The sequence below is a fragment of the Rhipicephalus microplus genome, chromosome 3 (assembly GCF_043290135.1).
Source record: "Rhipicephalus microplus isolate Deutch F79 chromosome 3, USDA_Rmic, whole genome shotgun sequence".
NCBI lineage: Eukaryota > Metazoa > Arthropoda > Arachnida > Ixodida > Ixodidae > Rhipicephalus > Rhipicephalus microplus.
In genome coordinates, this window is record NC_134702.1 from 104,571,189 (window position 1) to 104,588,776 (window position 17,588).

At 45.0% G+C, this 17,588-nt stretch overlaps 1 long non-coding RNA gene across 1 annotated transcript in view; it reads left to right on the top strand.

Moving 5' to 3' along the window:
- LOC142803859 (uncharacterized) overlaps positions 1-17,588 on the top strand; it is a 220,117-nt gene that overhangs the window by 66,037 nt on the left and 136,492 nt on the right. The window lies entirely within an intron of this gene.

Here is a 17,588-nt window from a genome sequence, read left to right on the forward strand (position 1 = left end):
AAACATTCGTGCCTGTATGTACAATATTTTCCGAGTGAACCTCTCTATATCTAGCCTTAACGTCCGTGGTGTTCACAGGAAGCTTGCAGCGGGTACGTGCCGCAGAAACCGGGCAAGCCCTACATAATTGCCTACTAAAAAAAAAAGTCACATCATATCAACCGAGTGCATGATAATGAGTGGGGCGAAGCGTTCATCTATCCGTACGTTCGCACGTTCATTCGTGCGTCCGTCCCTGCGTCCGTCCATCCACCCATCTAGTGAACACTCCAAGCACCGCCATTTCGCATGTTTTCATCATATATTCAGCATATAAAAGTACCGCCACCCAGCGGACATTCCAAAGACCAAACGAGAGGTGACACTCGTGCACTTTCTTTGGGCCTGCGTTTCGTGTCTACTTCCTACCTTTCACCGCCTCTAGTTCTTGGTTATATACTATAGTTCACTATATCCATGGCACTGCGGCGCAACCATCGCTTGCTAAAACCAAAAAGGTTACGCCCAGCGAGTTTAACGTGGTACCCTTTTCTGGTCAGATAGCGCTCTAAGTGCGTCCTTCTGAGACTAGTTTTTTTAGATAGCATCAAACTCAAGGCAAGTTTTATTGGAGATCAAATCACCAATACTCATCTCTTTAAGTTACTTCATCAGCAACAACTATCTTTTTGTTTATGATTGACGTGCCTGGGTTTCCTCAATTGAAAAGGGTGCATGTGTGCCGCGCATCCGGCTGTGCACGTGGCTAACTACTACTAGAACTACTACCACTACTATTACTACTACTAAATACATCGCGGGCACACGACCCATGGCATAGGGAGCTTCACCATCCGAAAAAAGATTTCAGTTAACTGTTGGCATTGACGGGGCGCTGAATGCGACATGTAAGCGTTTCAAAGAAACATTACTCATCTTCTCTTATAGACCATCTTCATGCAGTGGAACGACCAATGATTTTGTCTTGTACAGTGATCTTACACGAGCTTTAAAAACAAAAGTATTTTATGTATAAGCGCAGTCCCTGCAGCAGAGAAAACATTGGCAGATTCTAGGTACTGTCGGAATCGATGATACGCGAAGAACGAATGAGGGAGGTTGATATGTCACTTTAAGACCAGCACAACGTTACGAGGCGGACGTAAATCATGCCGTTCCTGCCTTCAGTGCCATGACTATTATGTTTGTATGTGTCATTTATCCTCGTGGCCTTTACTAACTTTTATTGAAATAGAAAGTAAACGAAGTAGTTTTAGTGCCAGTTACTTGGTGACACGGCTACCCCTTTTCACTTGATTGTTACAAATGAAGAATAGAAAAGAAAGCAAAATAGCATATATACATATATACAGTCCTGCATATGTCAGTGCAAAAGATCTCCTATGGGCAGAACACGTAGTCATCACGCTCACTTTTATCTATAGTCCGCTCAGTAGTAGTCACAAATCTTCGTTTCTTCGAAGAAGTGTAGCAGCACTATTCACGTCACGTGATACTAAATTTAGTATCACTGGCACTGTAATTCAAGTGTCGTGGTATGTGGACCTGGCAAAACGGCTGCGAGCATGCTGTAAGCGTAACAAGTGGTCACGTTTTAAATCACACCCATGTCATGATTATCATGTTTGGACGTGTCATTTATCTGCGTCGTCTATTCAGGTGAAGAGATGCCAAATGTGGTATTGGTGGAGCTAGTGAAACGACCGCCAGCGCGCAATGAGCGTTGCATGTATTCATGTTTTACATGACACGCATATTAAGATTATGATGTATGGACGTGTCATTTACCTTCGTCGTTTATTCACGTCACTTAATACCAAATTTTGTGTACGTGAAGCTAGTGAAAGGGCCGCGAGCGCATCATGAGCGTGGTATGTTTTCATGTTCTTACATGACACTCATGTCATGATTATCATGTTTGCAGCAGTCATATACTCTTGCAATCCATTGACGTAACGTAACACCAAATTTGGTATATGTGAAGCTATCTAAATGGCCACGAGCGCATCATGAGCGTGGCATGTAGACATGTTTTACATTACACGCATCCCAAGATTACCATGTTTAGACGGGTCATTCACCTTCGTCGTCTATTCACGTCACGCGATAGCGAATTTGGTATATGTGGAGCAAGCAAAATGGCTGCGAGCGCGCAATGAGCGTAAAATGTATTCATGTTTTACATGACACGCATATTAAGATTGTAATTTACCTTCGCTGTCCATTCACGTCAAGCAATACCCAATTTCGTATATGTGGAGCAAGTGAAACGAACGCGAGCACGCTATGGGCGTAGCATGTAGTGATATTTTACATGACATGCATGTATGGATTATCATGTTTGGACGTGTCATTTACCTTCGTCATCCATTGACGTCCCGTAATACCTAGTGCAGTATATGTGAAGCTAGCGAAAGAGCCGCGAGCGCATAATGAGCATGGTATGGTGTCATGTTCTTACATAACACTCATGTGATGATTGTCATGTTTGCGCCAGTCATATACCTTTGTCATTCATTGACGTCACGTAACACCAAATTTGGTATATGTGAGCGTGACATAATGTCATGTTCTTCCGCGCCGCGGTGCTCTAGTGGCTAAGGTACTCGGCGGCTGACCCGCAGGTCGCGGGATCGAAGCTTGGCTGTGGCGGCTGCATTTTCGAAGAAGGCGAAAATGCTGTAGGCCCATGTGCTCAGATTTGGGGGCACGTCAAAGAACCCCAGGTGGTCGAAATTTCCGGAGCCCTCCACTGGAGTGTCTCCCAGAATCATATGGTGGTTTTGGGACGTTAAACTCTGTATATCAGTCAATATTACAGTCATGCTCTTACATGACACGCATTTCATGATTACTGTGTTTGCACCAGTCATGTACATTCCTCCTCCATTCACGTCCCGTAATACCAAGTTCGGTATATGTGACGCTAGCGAAACGACCACCAGCGCACCATGAGCGTGGCGTGTAGTCATGACCAGTCATAAAATCATTAAATGAAAATAGTGACATGCATATCAGGACTTGCACGTTAGAATCCATCTCTTATGTTCGCCATGCAGTCATGTCATACCATACTAGTTTCGCAAAACGTCATGCGAACGAAACCACTGCAAGAGCAGCAAGACCAAGAAATGTAAATCATGACATAGATGTCATGAGCTAAAGGTGGTAGGTGAATATATATATATATATATATATATATATATATATATATATATATATATATATATATATATATATATATATATATATATATATATATATATATATATACACGCTCAAAGTGACCGAAGTTGCCAGAGAAATGTTTCGCATTTAAAAAGAGGGAGGGGGGTTGGCTCATGATTTCGTTAAGCGTCCTGTACACCTTTTCTATTTTCTGTATAGCTTCCATCAGATGAATATACCGCTCTGGCTCCTCTATTCCTTATGAAAGTGTGATCAACAAAATAAGCGTTTTGTCTTGATATATGATGGCTTGTTGTTCGACAACCGTTTGCTTATTTCTGAGATACGCTGCAGCATAGTAGTTATCGCCTGAGCAAAAAAAGCATGTTTAGGATTGTGCAGCGCCCACAAAAAGGACAAAGGACTAGAACAAGTGCACACCACATGTGCCGACTCTAAACTGAATTTTTATTCCAATAAACGCAACAAAAGTAAACAAAAAGAAAGTCATCAAATCACGTGGCGGGGGCATGAGTAGCCCCGCACTCGGCGTAAGAAATATATGCGAGAACGTGCGGACAAGGGCGGAAGGCCGCCTGCCTGCACTATTAGGCTCAGTTATACCATATTGAACGCCCCTTCCGGTTTGCTCTATGTATATCTTCCACACGAGCTCTATTGTTCGCGTTTGAAGCATCTGCTCGTGTTGCTAGAGTTCTTGAATACTGTTACTGGCCAGAGAGCTGGAGCTGCGAAACATCGTAAATGTGGTCGGGACGGTTGAATACGTATTCAGAGTGATGTTAGTTTGAAGGAAATTTGGGGAAGTTCTAATACAGTGAAATTTAGCGTCGAATGAGGCATTGAAGCTAGAAATTAGGTGGCATGTTGTTTCCACTGTAAGATATGCTGCCGCTATATAACAATGCTGATTTTTTAAACATTTGTGTACAATACAAAGTTCTTCAATGACTCTGGTGGTTCTGAACACGTCCCGGAAATGCAGTGGTTACAACTTTTGGCAGCGCATATATCCAACCTCCCAGGCTATATATACATTCGGCGTTTCTATACACGAAGATATATTGCTACCAGCGAAATAACAGACGGCCAGGAGTTGACGTTTCGCCCAGAACCGAACCAGAAAGCAACATCTTTTTTCTTCACTTAAACGGTCGTTGACCGGTCTTGAACGGTAATTGAGGCACCTTCCGGTTTGCTCTATGTATATAATTCTACACGATAGCGGAATAAAATACAACACCAATAACACAATGGACAAAGCGCGTTTTGTGTTCCACAGTGCATCTTACTCTAATTGCAGCTGGATTATTCACCAACTCCCAAAGTGTTGAACCGGAAGGTGCCTCAATGACCGTTTAAGAGAGCACAATAATAATGTGCACAATGTGGTTCAAGGACACCTCGGAATCCACAGCCGAGACTTCGGCTGCGTGCCCCTCTTTGAGCGTTGCGAGGTGTTAGGCAAGCACAACTCGCAGGAAATGCTTCGCATTTAAAAGTGGGTAACGACTTAGAGAATAAAGTACTGTGTACTCTTTGAAGGGAGAGCATAAATCCATCCCATGACCCTTCTCTGTGTTAAAAAAAAGGAGTTCACAATTTAGAGCACGAGGTGTTCTACTATGGGAGAGAAAAAAAACTGTCCCGTGGTTGCTTTTAAGTCTCGTTGAAATCGTTGAGTTCACCAATGATATGAAATAAGGCACCCACGAGCCCGAAGAATTATGATCGAAAAGGGGGCGCCAGTCACATGCTATTTGCATGTGCTATTTTCTAATAATTGATGCTGCCTAGATTGTGAACTTGCGGGTAATGGAACATTGCTGATATGACAAAGTCATCTTTTATCGAAGTGACCGTTTTACGTTGCCACATCTCATTTTCGCCCTGATATGAACGCACGACCGCCGTGCCGCTCTTCGGGTAGATTAACCTAGAATAGGGGGAGTGTCCAAAGTGACGTGCCAATACATGGGAGGAGTGAGGGCCTTTTGCGGTGAACTCCGCGCCGTGGCGCGGCCGTGCTGGACCCGCCACTTCTCCTCAGGTACAGGTAGTGATATGCACAATACCGGAGGTACCGGTGCATGACGGCAACTTGCAAAGAGCGGTTGTCAACGCAAACCAAAAGATATGGCGGATGAGTCGAGAGAAAGGCTTGGAGGTGGTGGAAATAAGCAGAGAGGTGCATAGGTGGGGTGGTTTTCAAGGAGACAGAATTCACTTCGATGGGCGGCTAGGTCATGAGGTGGGTTGGCGACTTGCAGGACGCGCAGTAGCTTTTTTGGGGGCACGCAAGCCCTGCCGTTCGGGGTGCAGGATAGCCAGTAACGAGGAAAACAACCAGAGAGACTCTTTGACAGGGGGTATGGACAGATACGATTCCAAAGTGGTACCAGTATCGAAGATAGGTAGAGTCCGGGGCAGAAATAGACATAGCCACGAGGGCCGAGCCAATTCAGACAGAGTATATTAACATGCAGGGTGGCAGGAACAGGCTGAAGCGGAAAGAGATAAAAGAACAGCTAAGGGAGGAAAGGCCGATGGTATACGGTTTTGTAGAAACACATCTTAGGGACATGGAACTACGTCCAATTAATCCAGACTACACGTGGGAATATTGTAATAGAACAAAATGCAGCAGAAAGGGGGTGGTATTGGGGCATTCATTCATAAAAGTAGAGACTGGCAAAGGGTCAAGCAGGAGTGCACGGAACATTTATGCCTAAAATGAAAAGTGGCAGGGCAAATGACACTCCTTGGTTTGGTGTACTTGTGGACGGGAGCAAAGACTAGAGTGGAAAACGAGGCAATGGTAGAGTGTGTATCAAAGGACATTGAGGAATTAGGAGGAGAGTGCGAGATAACTATACTAGGAGATATGAATGCGCATGTAAAATATATAGATGGGTATACCAACCCCAACAGGCAAAATGATCATGGATATGTGTGAAAGGCATGATTTGATCATTTGCAACAGTACCGAGAAGTGTGAAGGGCAAATAACATGGGAGGTAGGAAGGCTGCAATCGATGATAAATGAGGCACTGATGTCACATAGGATGCATGATAGGCTCAGGGGAATGCACACAGATGAATGTGGCTCCAGAAGTCTGGGTAGTAATCACAAACGTATCAAGCTAAGTGTTGGAAGAGCAGTGAAACTGGGAAGGAGACAAGATGAGCAACTAAAAAAAATTTTGATTCAGAAAGGCAAATAGAAATAGCTTCTAAACAAATTGAGAAAGTAATCACTGAAGATAATAAAACAGTGTGGACATACACGAAAATGATTAGACTGTTAGAACTAGAGCTTGCTAAGGCACGTGACAAGTCACCCGGAAAAGAAGACACAAGCCCAAGAGTGGTGCGATGAGGAAGTTAAGAGAGCCATAGAAAAATGGCAGGAAGCCTCTAGGGAACAGACATGCTAAGCAGCGGGGTGAAGCAAAGCGGGGAAAGCCAATGATGTTGAAAGAAAATGGGACATCTTTCTAAGCTGTAGAAAGGAAGCAATCCTTTTGATGAATGAAAAGATGAGAAGAAAGGGAGTTCAGTGGCTGGCAGAAATACATAAAAAATATAGAAAGGGAGCTGCGAAATTTTGAAACTATCTAAACTCCCTTAGAAATGAGACGAGCCTAGAGCAGAGGTTTATAACTACAGCTCAAGGTGCTAGACTAGAAGGGTACGAAGCTATTGAATATATAAGAACAAGGGTGACAGAAAAATTTCAACAAAGAAGTGATTGATGCACCACAATAGACAAGGATGAATCAAGTGGCACAATGGCTCCATTTTCACAACGAGAGTGGGAAAGGGCTGAGAAGAGGGTTCCTAGTAGTACATCAACAGGCCCACATTGCATTCCAATTATGCTAATAAAGACATTAGGTCCGAAATTTAAGCAGGCTTTGAGAGAGGCAGTGAGCAAAATAATAATCGATGGTTAAGTCCCCGATAGATGGAAACTTAGCAGGATGAGCATGATCTATAAAGAAAGGGGGACAAAGCTGACATAAACAACTACCGTCCTATAACAGTGACATCAGTGGTCTACAGGTTGGTGATGCAGATCATAAAGGAAAGACTGCAGGCAGGGATAGAGGATGAGGGGGTGCTGGGGGAACTGCAGAATGGGTTTCACAAACACAGGAGGTTGGAAGACAATCTGTTCTCACTGACGCAGTGCATCGAAATAGCAGAAAGGGAACACAGGCCCCTGAGGCTAACATTTTTGGATATGAAGGGAGCGTACGATAGCGTGGTTCAAGAGGACTTGTGGGGAATACTGTACACGCTAGGTGTGGAAGATGGAGTCACTAATTTTTTAAAGGATATCTCTAAAGGTAACAAGGCAGTTATAAAGTGAGAAAAACAGGTATCAAAGCCCGCAGAGGCAAAATGGGGGCTTAGGCAGCGTTGCCCTCTGTCACCCTTGTTATTCATGATGTACCTACAAAGATTAGAGGCCAAATTAGAGGGAAGTGGACTGGGCTTCAACCTCTCTTTCGTCAAACAAAAAAACTCGTTGGACCGGCACTACCAAGATTGATATACGCAGATGATATAGTCCTAATGGCCGACAACAATGAAGATTTGGAGAGATTGATGAACATCTGTGGTAATGAGGGAGATAGGTTAGATTTCAGATTCAGTAAGAAAAAATGAGCAGTCATGATTTATGATAATGAAGGTAGTGAGCTTAATATACAGGACGTTACGCTAGAGATAACAGATAAATACAAATATCTGGGCGTATGGATAAGCAATGGGACCGAGTACCTAAGGGAACACGAAATATACGTGACGACTAAAGGTAATAGGAATGCAGCAGTGATGAAAAATAGGGCACTGTGGAATTACAATAGGTATGATGTTGTGAGAAGAATATGAAAAGTGGTTATGGTTCCTGGTCTGACGTTTGGCAATGCTGTCTTGTGCATGAGATCAGAAGTTCAAGCAAGATTACAAATTATGCAACGTGGAATAAGTAGGTTTGCTTTAGGAGCTCACGGGAATACACCAAATCAGGGAGTACAAGGTGATATGGGATAGACATCATTTGAGGGCAGGGAAGCTAGCAGCAAGATAAAATTTGAGAAGCGATTGAAAGAAATTGGGAGAAGCGTTGGGCTAAGAAGTTATTCAGCTACTTGTACATGAAGAATGTCAATAAAAATAGAGGAAGCGAACCAGAAAATTGACTGGTAAATATACTTAGAAAACAGCAGGGGGCCAAACTAAAAAGAATTATCGGTTAAAAAGAAGGTGAAGGAAGCTGAGACCGATATGTGAAGAATAGGCATGATTAAGAAGTCCGCATTAGAGATATATTGATCTTTTAAGCAGGGAATTGCCAAGGAAAGGATCATTAATAACATTTGGGGTAGTTCTGTACTGCTTGAGGCCAGGACGGGAGTATTGCGAAACAAGACATATTGGGACAAATACGAAGGGGTAGACATGGTATGCAGTGCTTGTGGAGAGGAAGAGGAAACTGCGGAACACTTGATAATGTTTTGTGAAGGGCTTCACCCTATAGTTCAGGATGATGGTGCAGAGTTTTTAAAAGCACTAGGGTTTAGTGACAGGAAGGGCAATATGGACTTTAAGCAGGTAGAATTAACTAAAAGGAGGTTATCTGATTGTTGGCTAAAGTCAAGGCACGAGTCAAACCCTTCACTACAAAGTACCGGTCCTCAACTTCACTATTTAAAGAAAAAAAAAAGAAAAACCTAGTTGTTAGTTCACAAAGAATTACGGCTAGGTGCCCTTAGCCGCTGCCCGATCTAAAGGGTACAGCCACATCAATTCAGCCAATCCATCCACCCGTGGACCCGTGAGCTTTCTCCGCAGTGTGGGCCAACTCAAAGCAGCGGGCGTCTACTACGCGCCCGTTATTTCGGCTGATGTTAGCTAACATTGCGGTAAGATGAAGCCTATTCATTATTGCGTCACTCCAACACTATACTGTAGCGATTCGCGATACATATAACAGGTTTGGCAGCTTTATAGTGGGGATCTTCTATATTTCCGCTGAGCTGTTCTGTAACGGACCGAGGTCTTCCGTGAAGCCGAGGCGCGTTATATGAGGCGGGTAAGCGCCATTTTCAGGACGGCGTAACGAAGCTGTTTTAGTGATTATTACCCTGAAAAGTAAGAGGATGGTTTCCATTTTGTGTACACCATTGATTAGCAGGAAGAAAGAAGCCATGTTTTCATTCTCCAATCACTGAGCCTTAATTACCTAATTTGATGCCTCGTTAATTAATCCAAAAATGTTTGTACCAGTAGCTCAATTTTTGGTTTGTGGTCTTCTGATGTCCCAAATACGAGAAAAACGCGCACAAAATGTTTATCCGACCAAAACAAAAAATCCAGGGCTGAAAGGGTTAAAGCGCCCCGTGTGGAAACACAGCGCAAAAACCTGCAGCGCGTAGCAGACGCCCCTCACTTTCGGCTCGCTCCTGAGTCACAGAACACCTACCACCCGAGAGGGTAAAGCCCGTGGGTCAGGCGCAGCAGCGGCGCGGTGCGGCAGTTCACCGCAAAGGCCCACGTGAGAGCCGGCGCTTTGGACAGTTTCCGTATTATAGATCACTCTACTTCATGTCAGCGGCTTGGCACCATAACCAGTGTGTCACCGGAGCAGGTGTCCAGTGCCCGTCAGCTTTTAGAATGTGCGCTGCATCCCTGGACGGCCACACCGATAGCGGCAACGTTAAACTTATAATTTTAGGGGTAGCGTTTTATTAATTCAATATATATCTGGAAGTGTGCTAGTCATAACACGTCCCATTGTTTGCTGCAGCGCGCCACATATAATTAAAGTTTCTTTATTACCCGTCATTCTCAGTTTCGGTTTCGGAGAGTTACCGAGACCAACCCGCCTTGCCAATGAACGCCATTTAGTGTGTGGAACGGCACACCGAATTGGGACGCACTTCCGCACAGCCTGCATGCTTTTTCATACGGCATGCGCAGGGCGACGTCATTGCTGTCACCTTCATCATCGTGACATTTTGGCACAGACAGTCTTATGCCTCTCCCAAGTTCGCCGCGTACAAGAACTTTATTACCAGAGGGGTGAGGTCTTTCCTACTGCTTATGCGCATCAGCTGCTCCCAGCCTGCGGCCCGCAGTCATCGGCTTGGCAGAGCCTCGTCCCTCAATTGCGCGCACTGTGTGCAGGACAGAACACCATCGAGCACCTGTTGTGTGTTCGCCAAGTGCTTCACGCACAACCAGCGGTCTGGCTCACCGCACGCCATCGCCGCGGTCTGCACGTGGCTAGCAGAGGGAAGAGGTCTTCATGGCGCTTCTTCACTCGCTTAGGGACACTGGACTGGACTACCGGCTATGTAAACCACCCGATTCTTGTTCGGTCGTAGACGCCGTTTCTCTTCTCCACACGTTTAATACCCTCACCCCACTCATACAGGCGCTGAGCCATGTTCCCAATAGACCTCTACCGAAGTACGTCACAGCGTGACGTCACCGATGCACGTGCAAGGCGGTGGTTGGCAAAACATTCCCACTGGTGGCTAAGTGGGGTGCAGTCGCTAGGTGCTTGGGGTAATTTTTTCTTTTTGAAAGCTCAATTTTCATCTCACAGAGGCAACATTAGCTGTGGTATGTGTCAGAGAAACTCTAGGTGTGTGATAAAGTGCGTGATGAAATATTCGCCACGCTGGCTGGCTGTTTATCTCGGAGAAGTGAACACACGTGGCAGCCTGTGCGAGGAACAGTGGCATCGCCTTCGAAAATGTGTAGTGTTGACTATGGCGTGTAGTGCGCGTTGAAAGGCATCGATAATATTGGTTCACCTTTACGGACGGGGAAACTGGAATATTGTGCGTGGTGTGTGCAGTGTGAATAACGCAGTGCGTCCTGTTTGCGAATACACTGGTATTCGTTGTGGGTCGGTTTCAGTAACCGGTTGTCAATGGAACTTTACGATCTGACATTGTAGTCAAGATAAAAATACATTTGACGCGATCATCTGCGATTGGGTACATCTCAGCGTGTGCGTGGCGTGCAGAAAAATAAAAGTTCATGATCTCCGGGTGATATATACGAGTACGCATGAGCTATAAGGATGTTGTAGCGTTGCTGATTCTGCATATATGCTTCACCACGGCTATAACTTGTATTATTGAATACCTGATACGTGTTAATAAATACGGTGGAGATTTTCGTTTCTTATACACTTTGTACTTTTACGGCTCAGTCCTGTGACAATACGCATTAGAAGTGTGTATCAGGCCTAAAGGAGCAATATGTATGTACGAAAGCACGTTATAGGTGTTAAATGCAGAAAGGTAAGTGTTCCAGATGATATTATATATTATTAAGATGTCGGGTTTTACATCACATGAATTTTCACTGGGTTATTGAAAAACGCAGTGGCAGAATGTCTATTTGATTTTCACGAGGATATGTTAACCTCAGCCAAACCCACGGCAAGAAGTGTTTCTTTTTTTTTTATTCATTTCCGATCAGACTTGTGGCTGATCAGTGAGAATCTTGTCCGTGACGACGCGCACTGCAGCTCACAACCATGCTGCCGCCAATGCTGTACCTCGTTTAAAACTTCATTGCACATGCCACGATGGAAATTGAATGAGTTTGCATCCATGCCATGCAAATATTTCTCAAAGTGCAAGTAAACGTGTACATTCAAAACGTTCGCTTTCGGAAAAGATCAGATTTTTTTTATGGCTGCCATTTACGTGGGTGAAGCCCATTGCGTGCTAGTCGCGTCTCTCAGTACTCTAAACAAAGTTTGTCCATCCATCAAGCTACGAAGAGCGAATTTCCACACTATCAGTAGTGACCCTTCGGTGACCCCATTCTTTCAGAAGCTGTTAGAACATAGCAATGCAGAAATTTCTGTCGAATGAATGCAGACACGCAGCTCTGCTATGCAGAAAGATGCCGCCGGAGGAACTTTCTTGCCAACCAGCAGCGGCTCCGAAAGAGGGTATGCGGGGCGGGTGCCCGCAGTGACGTCACACTGTTTACAAACAGGGAGAAGTCTATTATGACTGCAGAAGTTGCATCTTTTCTTTTCCTCAACCTCTCTCTCTCTCTTTCTCAAGGACTTATGAGCAGCCGCCAAGTGGTATCCTGCTGGCGAAGGCGCGGTAAATGTTCAGTGGCATCTATGAGGTCACAATTTATCTATTCATTTCCTATCTTGACCGCAGTGTTGACGTCGCTGAAGTTTACGGGTTCTATTTAGGTCACTTTAGATTACTTGCAAGTCACTTGTTGCAGCGTATAGCGCTGTTCCAAGCATACGAATTTCGAAACTAATAAAATTTACTTTGTAAACTTTATTTGCTGTTTTTATAAGGTAGATCAAATACGCATGCTCACGACAGTTGATCACGCAGGCAACCTCAGCCATGAAATATTGAGTCAGTATTACATTACCAATTCATATTATAATTTGACACCGCAACACGCTTACTCGTGCACTTCAGGACTTTCCAATGAAGTTTGGTGTCTATTCATTGAACCATGTGTGTAGCCACAAGGAACTTCGGGCAGCAGTGTGTTCTAATAATCAACGCTTCCTAGAAAGGCGTTGTCACAATTAAAGAAGCAATTTTCAATAACGCACAGCCTAATCCCGTGCATAGACGAAGCGGCTTGACGTGCGACATGAATCTGCATGACCAGCGTCCACAGCAGCACAAGAAATGTATTCAAAACTGCAGCACACGCCCTGTTGTCTATTTTTGACTACTTCATTCAGCAGTCAATTATCACGCCCTATCTTTTGTGAACTGTTGATTGCAATTCTGCACAGTGCGCAAGAAACGTAAAAAAAAAATGGTTCCTTACACGATCGACCACATAAACTGCGTCTGTAAGCCACAGATGACCGTGTGTGTTTTTTGATAGCATTGAAAGTTATCTCCTCCACTGATTCATAATTCTGTTTATCTGCGGACATCACTCGCTTAGAACATTCATAGTGCTGATTAAGCACATCATGTTTACCGCTTAGGAAGTTGCTGGATTGATTATGAGATGGAAAATAACGTCCTATTATGAAGTGCTCGTTAGGAATTAATTGGGGTGCGACGCTTAGTAAAATGACAAGTGTGTTTCAGCCCGTTTGCTCTCTGAAGCGTGCAAGAGGAAAACGACTGAAGAGTAATATTTCCGGACAGAGCACTATGAAATGAAAACTAATTGAGGGACCCTCACCCTATCAGTTAAAATGGGGGCAAACGATGCCGAGGGTCTGCGTACCTGGCACACGACTTTTAAATGCGAAAGCATTTTTTAGCCGGGTTATGTCAGACGTCCGTAGGGGTCCGTCCACCATAGAGTTTCCTAATATACAATAGAGGGAACTCTGGCGCTAGTGTCTATGGGATCTGCAACGCACGCATTTGACTAATCTTCCTACTTCTTGCTCCGTGTGTGTTTGTGTGGCTTGAGGCTCTTTTCTCACTAAACAAAAATCAGCATATGTTCAGCGGCTACGCTTCACCACCTTATTCTTTTAGGCTTACTTTTTTCAAATAGGGTCACGAAGTTCAAAAGGGTTCGCTTTTCTTAGAAACAAAAACCGAAGCACAGCAATAAACGAAGCTACAAGTACGATTCGCCGCCCGCAAGTACGAAGACTATAGCAAATCCGCGTACTACCCACCATTCTTTTGGCCGCTGAACGATCACAGCGCCAGAGTCTCCTCTAGTTAGTTTTAAGAAACTCTAGGCCGTCAACCTCCTATATCAACAGTTGTGGGCGCGCGCGCCTCTAGCAACCGGAGCCACCACCACGTCATGCTTCGGTGTCGGCAGCTGTCAGCAACAGCTGCGGGCACGCGCGCCTATTTTAACCGGGCACGCTAGATACCAGAGGTGGATACGCATACCGCGTTTCTCGCGACAGAAAAACGTCACGTACGGCAAACGGCGCTATTGCCTGCATGGAGTAAGAAAAAAATTGGCATATCCCACGTACAGTAGGAATCTACGATACGTGAAGCACGCTTGAGAAAGGTTGATATGTCACTTTAAAATCAGCTCTACGCAACGAGGCGGAGGTAAATGATGCCACACGTGACTTCCGTGTCATGATTATCAAGTTTGGATGTGTCGTTTACCTCCGTCATATATTCACGTGACGTGATACGAAATTTAGTATATGTGGAGCTAGCGAAACGGCTGCGAGCACGCTATGAGCGTCGTATGTTGTTGTGTTCTTACATGACGCGCGTTTCAGGATTATCATATTTGAACCAGTCCTATTTTTCGTCATCCATTGAGGTCACTTAACACCAAATTTGGTATATGCGGAGCTAGCGAAACGGCCGAGAGTGCATCATGAAGGGCCCATTATACTCCTATGTAGCGTTGACGCGCGCGCACGCTGGGCACAGCGACGCTACGTTAGCAAAACGCGAGCACTTATGGTCTGACGCCAGGCGCGACCAGCGTCCGTCGGCGCGCCGACGGCAACCGGCTCGAAATGCGACATGCTGCATTTCGCGCCGATGGGTTACCCAGACAGAACAGCGTCTGCTTCTTTTCGTGAAGGAGGGTCGCCGGACGCGCTGAAACGCGTATGCGTCAAAGCAACGCAGTGCGGCGCGCGCCTGAGAGTATATAGCAGGACCGGCGCCTGGCGTGGCAACGCCGGCGAGCATGCGCACCGCGTCATGTCGGAATGTACTGGCGCCATGACTGTGGCATGTAGTCATATTCTCACATGACACGCTTCTCAGGATTATGAAGCTTGCACCAGTCACATACCTTCGTCATTCAATGGCGTCACGTAATACCAAATTTGGCATATGTGAAGCTAGGCAAACGGCTGCGAGGGCATCATAAGTGTGGCATGTAGTGATGTTTTTTTATGACACTCATCTCATGAATATTATGTTTGCACCAGTCACATACCTTCGTCATTCATTGATGTCACGTAATACCAATTTGGCATATGTGAAGCTAGCTAGCGAAACGGCCGCGAGCGCATCATGACCGTGGCATGTAGTCATGCTACGAGACACACATGTCATGATTTTCTTGTTAGGGTCTCTTGCTTGCGTTTGCCATGCAATCATGTGATAGCATACCAATTTTGCAACATGTCATGTGAACGAAACCACCGCAAAAGCAGCAGCACCTTGAAATGTAAATTATAACATTCATGACATACTTGTCATGATTTTGATGTCATGACTAGTCAAATATGTTCTTAATTTAGTCATGTTATGCCATACTAAGTTTGGTATTGATACGATTATCGGAACGGCCAGGGGAGCTAAATGTCGTGGGCGGCTAGATAGGTGGATATAGATATACGGTCTAAGTCGCCAAATTTCGCTATGAAATGCTTCGCATTTAAAAAAAAAAGGCAGAATATTATTCTATCTTTGGGTTCTCACGTGCAAAACGCCGTTATTGACGTTACGCAATGCATCCGAATGCATCCGCAATGCATCCTTTGGGGAGATGGGGGCATTGTTTCTTACTGCCGTATTGCATACAGCTCCATGCTAAACTTTCCTTTATGCCTGAACTGGACCGTATGACACATGCATGGAAGCGCAACAGTTCCTTTGCTGCAACAAGCAACGACAGCCTTGCGTTCATACTCAGGCCACAATATAATTCGTTGGTGTGAAACGACTTGGAAACCCGATAAAAGATCACACTGCCATATTAGAAGCTGCTGATCACCGAGAAATCTACCATCAAGATAGCTTCGATTATTTGAAAGCGGTGCATACAAATGCGCATGTAACCAGCGCGCCTTTTATAGTCGCGCTTTTTTAAGTTCCCTTAGGCCGGGTGTTGGCGCGTATGACGCCAAAGTATGCCGGTTACGCATGATGCGTTCTCGCTACCAGTACATACACTGGGTGCTCCTTATATTTTTGGGACGGCTTTCAGCTCTCCCATAGTAGAGTACTAAGTACTCCAAATTGTTAGGCACTTTTTCTAAACACACAGTTTCATGGCCCTTCAATATGGAGGCTCTTAGCGGTACGGCTCAGTGCTCTGCTATAGTTGACTATGGAGTACTCGAAATCGTTAAACAGTTTTTTGAAACACAATTCCTTGATTCGGGGGCACGGCTTACTGCTCTATCATAGTCGATAAGCAAGTACTCAAAGAATTTAAGCATTTCTTCAAGCACAAGAAACTCGCTGGGCGTAATTTACTTGGTTTTATTAAGGTTGTTCTGTTTTAGGGACGGCTAACTGTTCTCCCATAGTTGAGTACCAAGTACTTGAAATCGTTTAACATTTTTTCTAAACAGGTCGGGCGCATTCCACCCTCAGGACAGTTTCTGGCTCTCCCATAGTAGAGTACCAAGTACTCTAAATCGCGAACAAATATTTGTAAACTCACCTGCATATAATTTTTGTCGATGCAGCCTGATCAAGTGTGAGGCCCACTGGATGACTTCAGACCTCCCATAGTAGAGTACCCAGTACTCTAAATCGTTAACCACTTTTTCTAAATACACACAGTATGACGTTTTCAGATATTGTTCCTTTTTAAAAAAGGAACATACAATCTATTCACATAAACTAGATACGTGTAACGTTGAGCGTAAGACTGCACTGTCGTACTCCTGACCTTCATTTGTTTCGTTAATGGGCGGTCATAAAGTAGCGTATGCAAAGCTCCGTGTTGACGTTTTCCTTGACTGCGCATGCATTGTACGTCATTCTCTTGCGAGTCCCCGTTAGGTGCCGGAAACAGCGGGCGGCTGGGATGAACGCTAGCTCTGTGTACGCCCTTCTAAAACTGACGAATAAGTATCAAACGCAAGCTCTGAGGAACCCCGACAGCAGTCTGCTTCGCGCCTGCCTCTATGTATGAAAACAGCAGCTGAAATAATCGGGCAGGGTTCCGACAAACAAAATTAAGATAATTTTACTGGGGACCGAACAATGCAGCAGAAATGAGAACTTGCTTATGTTGAAGACCGCAGGAAACAGTACGCTCTAAACATGCGTGTGTTGGTCAACAGAACAATGCTTGCAATCACGGTATGTACGAAAGTGAGAAATATGGTCCCTAAGTACACCACCTCGCTCCGCTCAGAGGAATCGGCTTACAAGTAAGGCTACAAGTAAGGCTCACAAGTAAGGCTCAAGACAACTAATTGGCATCGTAAATAAACGACTCACCTGGAGAGAAAGGAACACCCCTTCAACTTACCTGCTGGCAAAAGTTTGTTTATCGATTTCTGTCCACGTTTGGCGACACTGCTAAAGACCCGTCGCTGTCGCTGCGTGCGGCTGAGGCAGGAAACCCCGCGCGGCTGTCTGGACACCCGCACGCACAGCCGAGCATCAGTGACTGAAGGATATCGCTCACTGATTTCTACGGATGACGTGCTTGGCACCGTT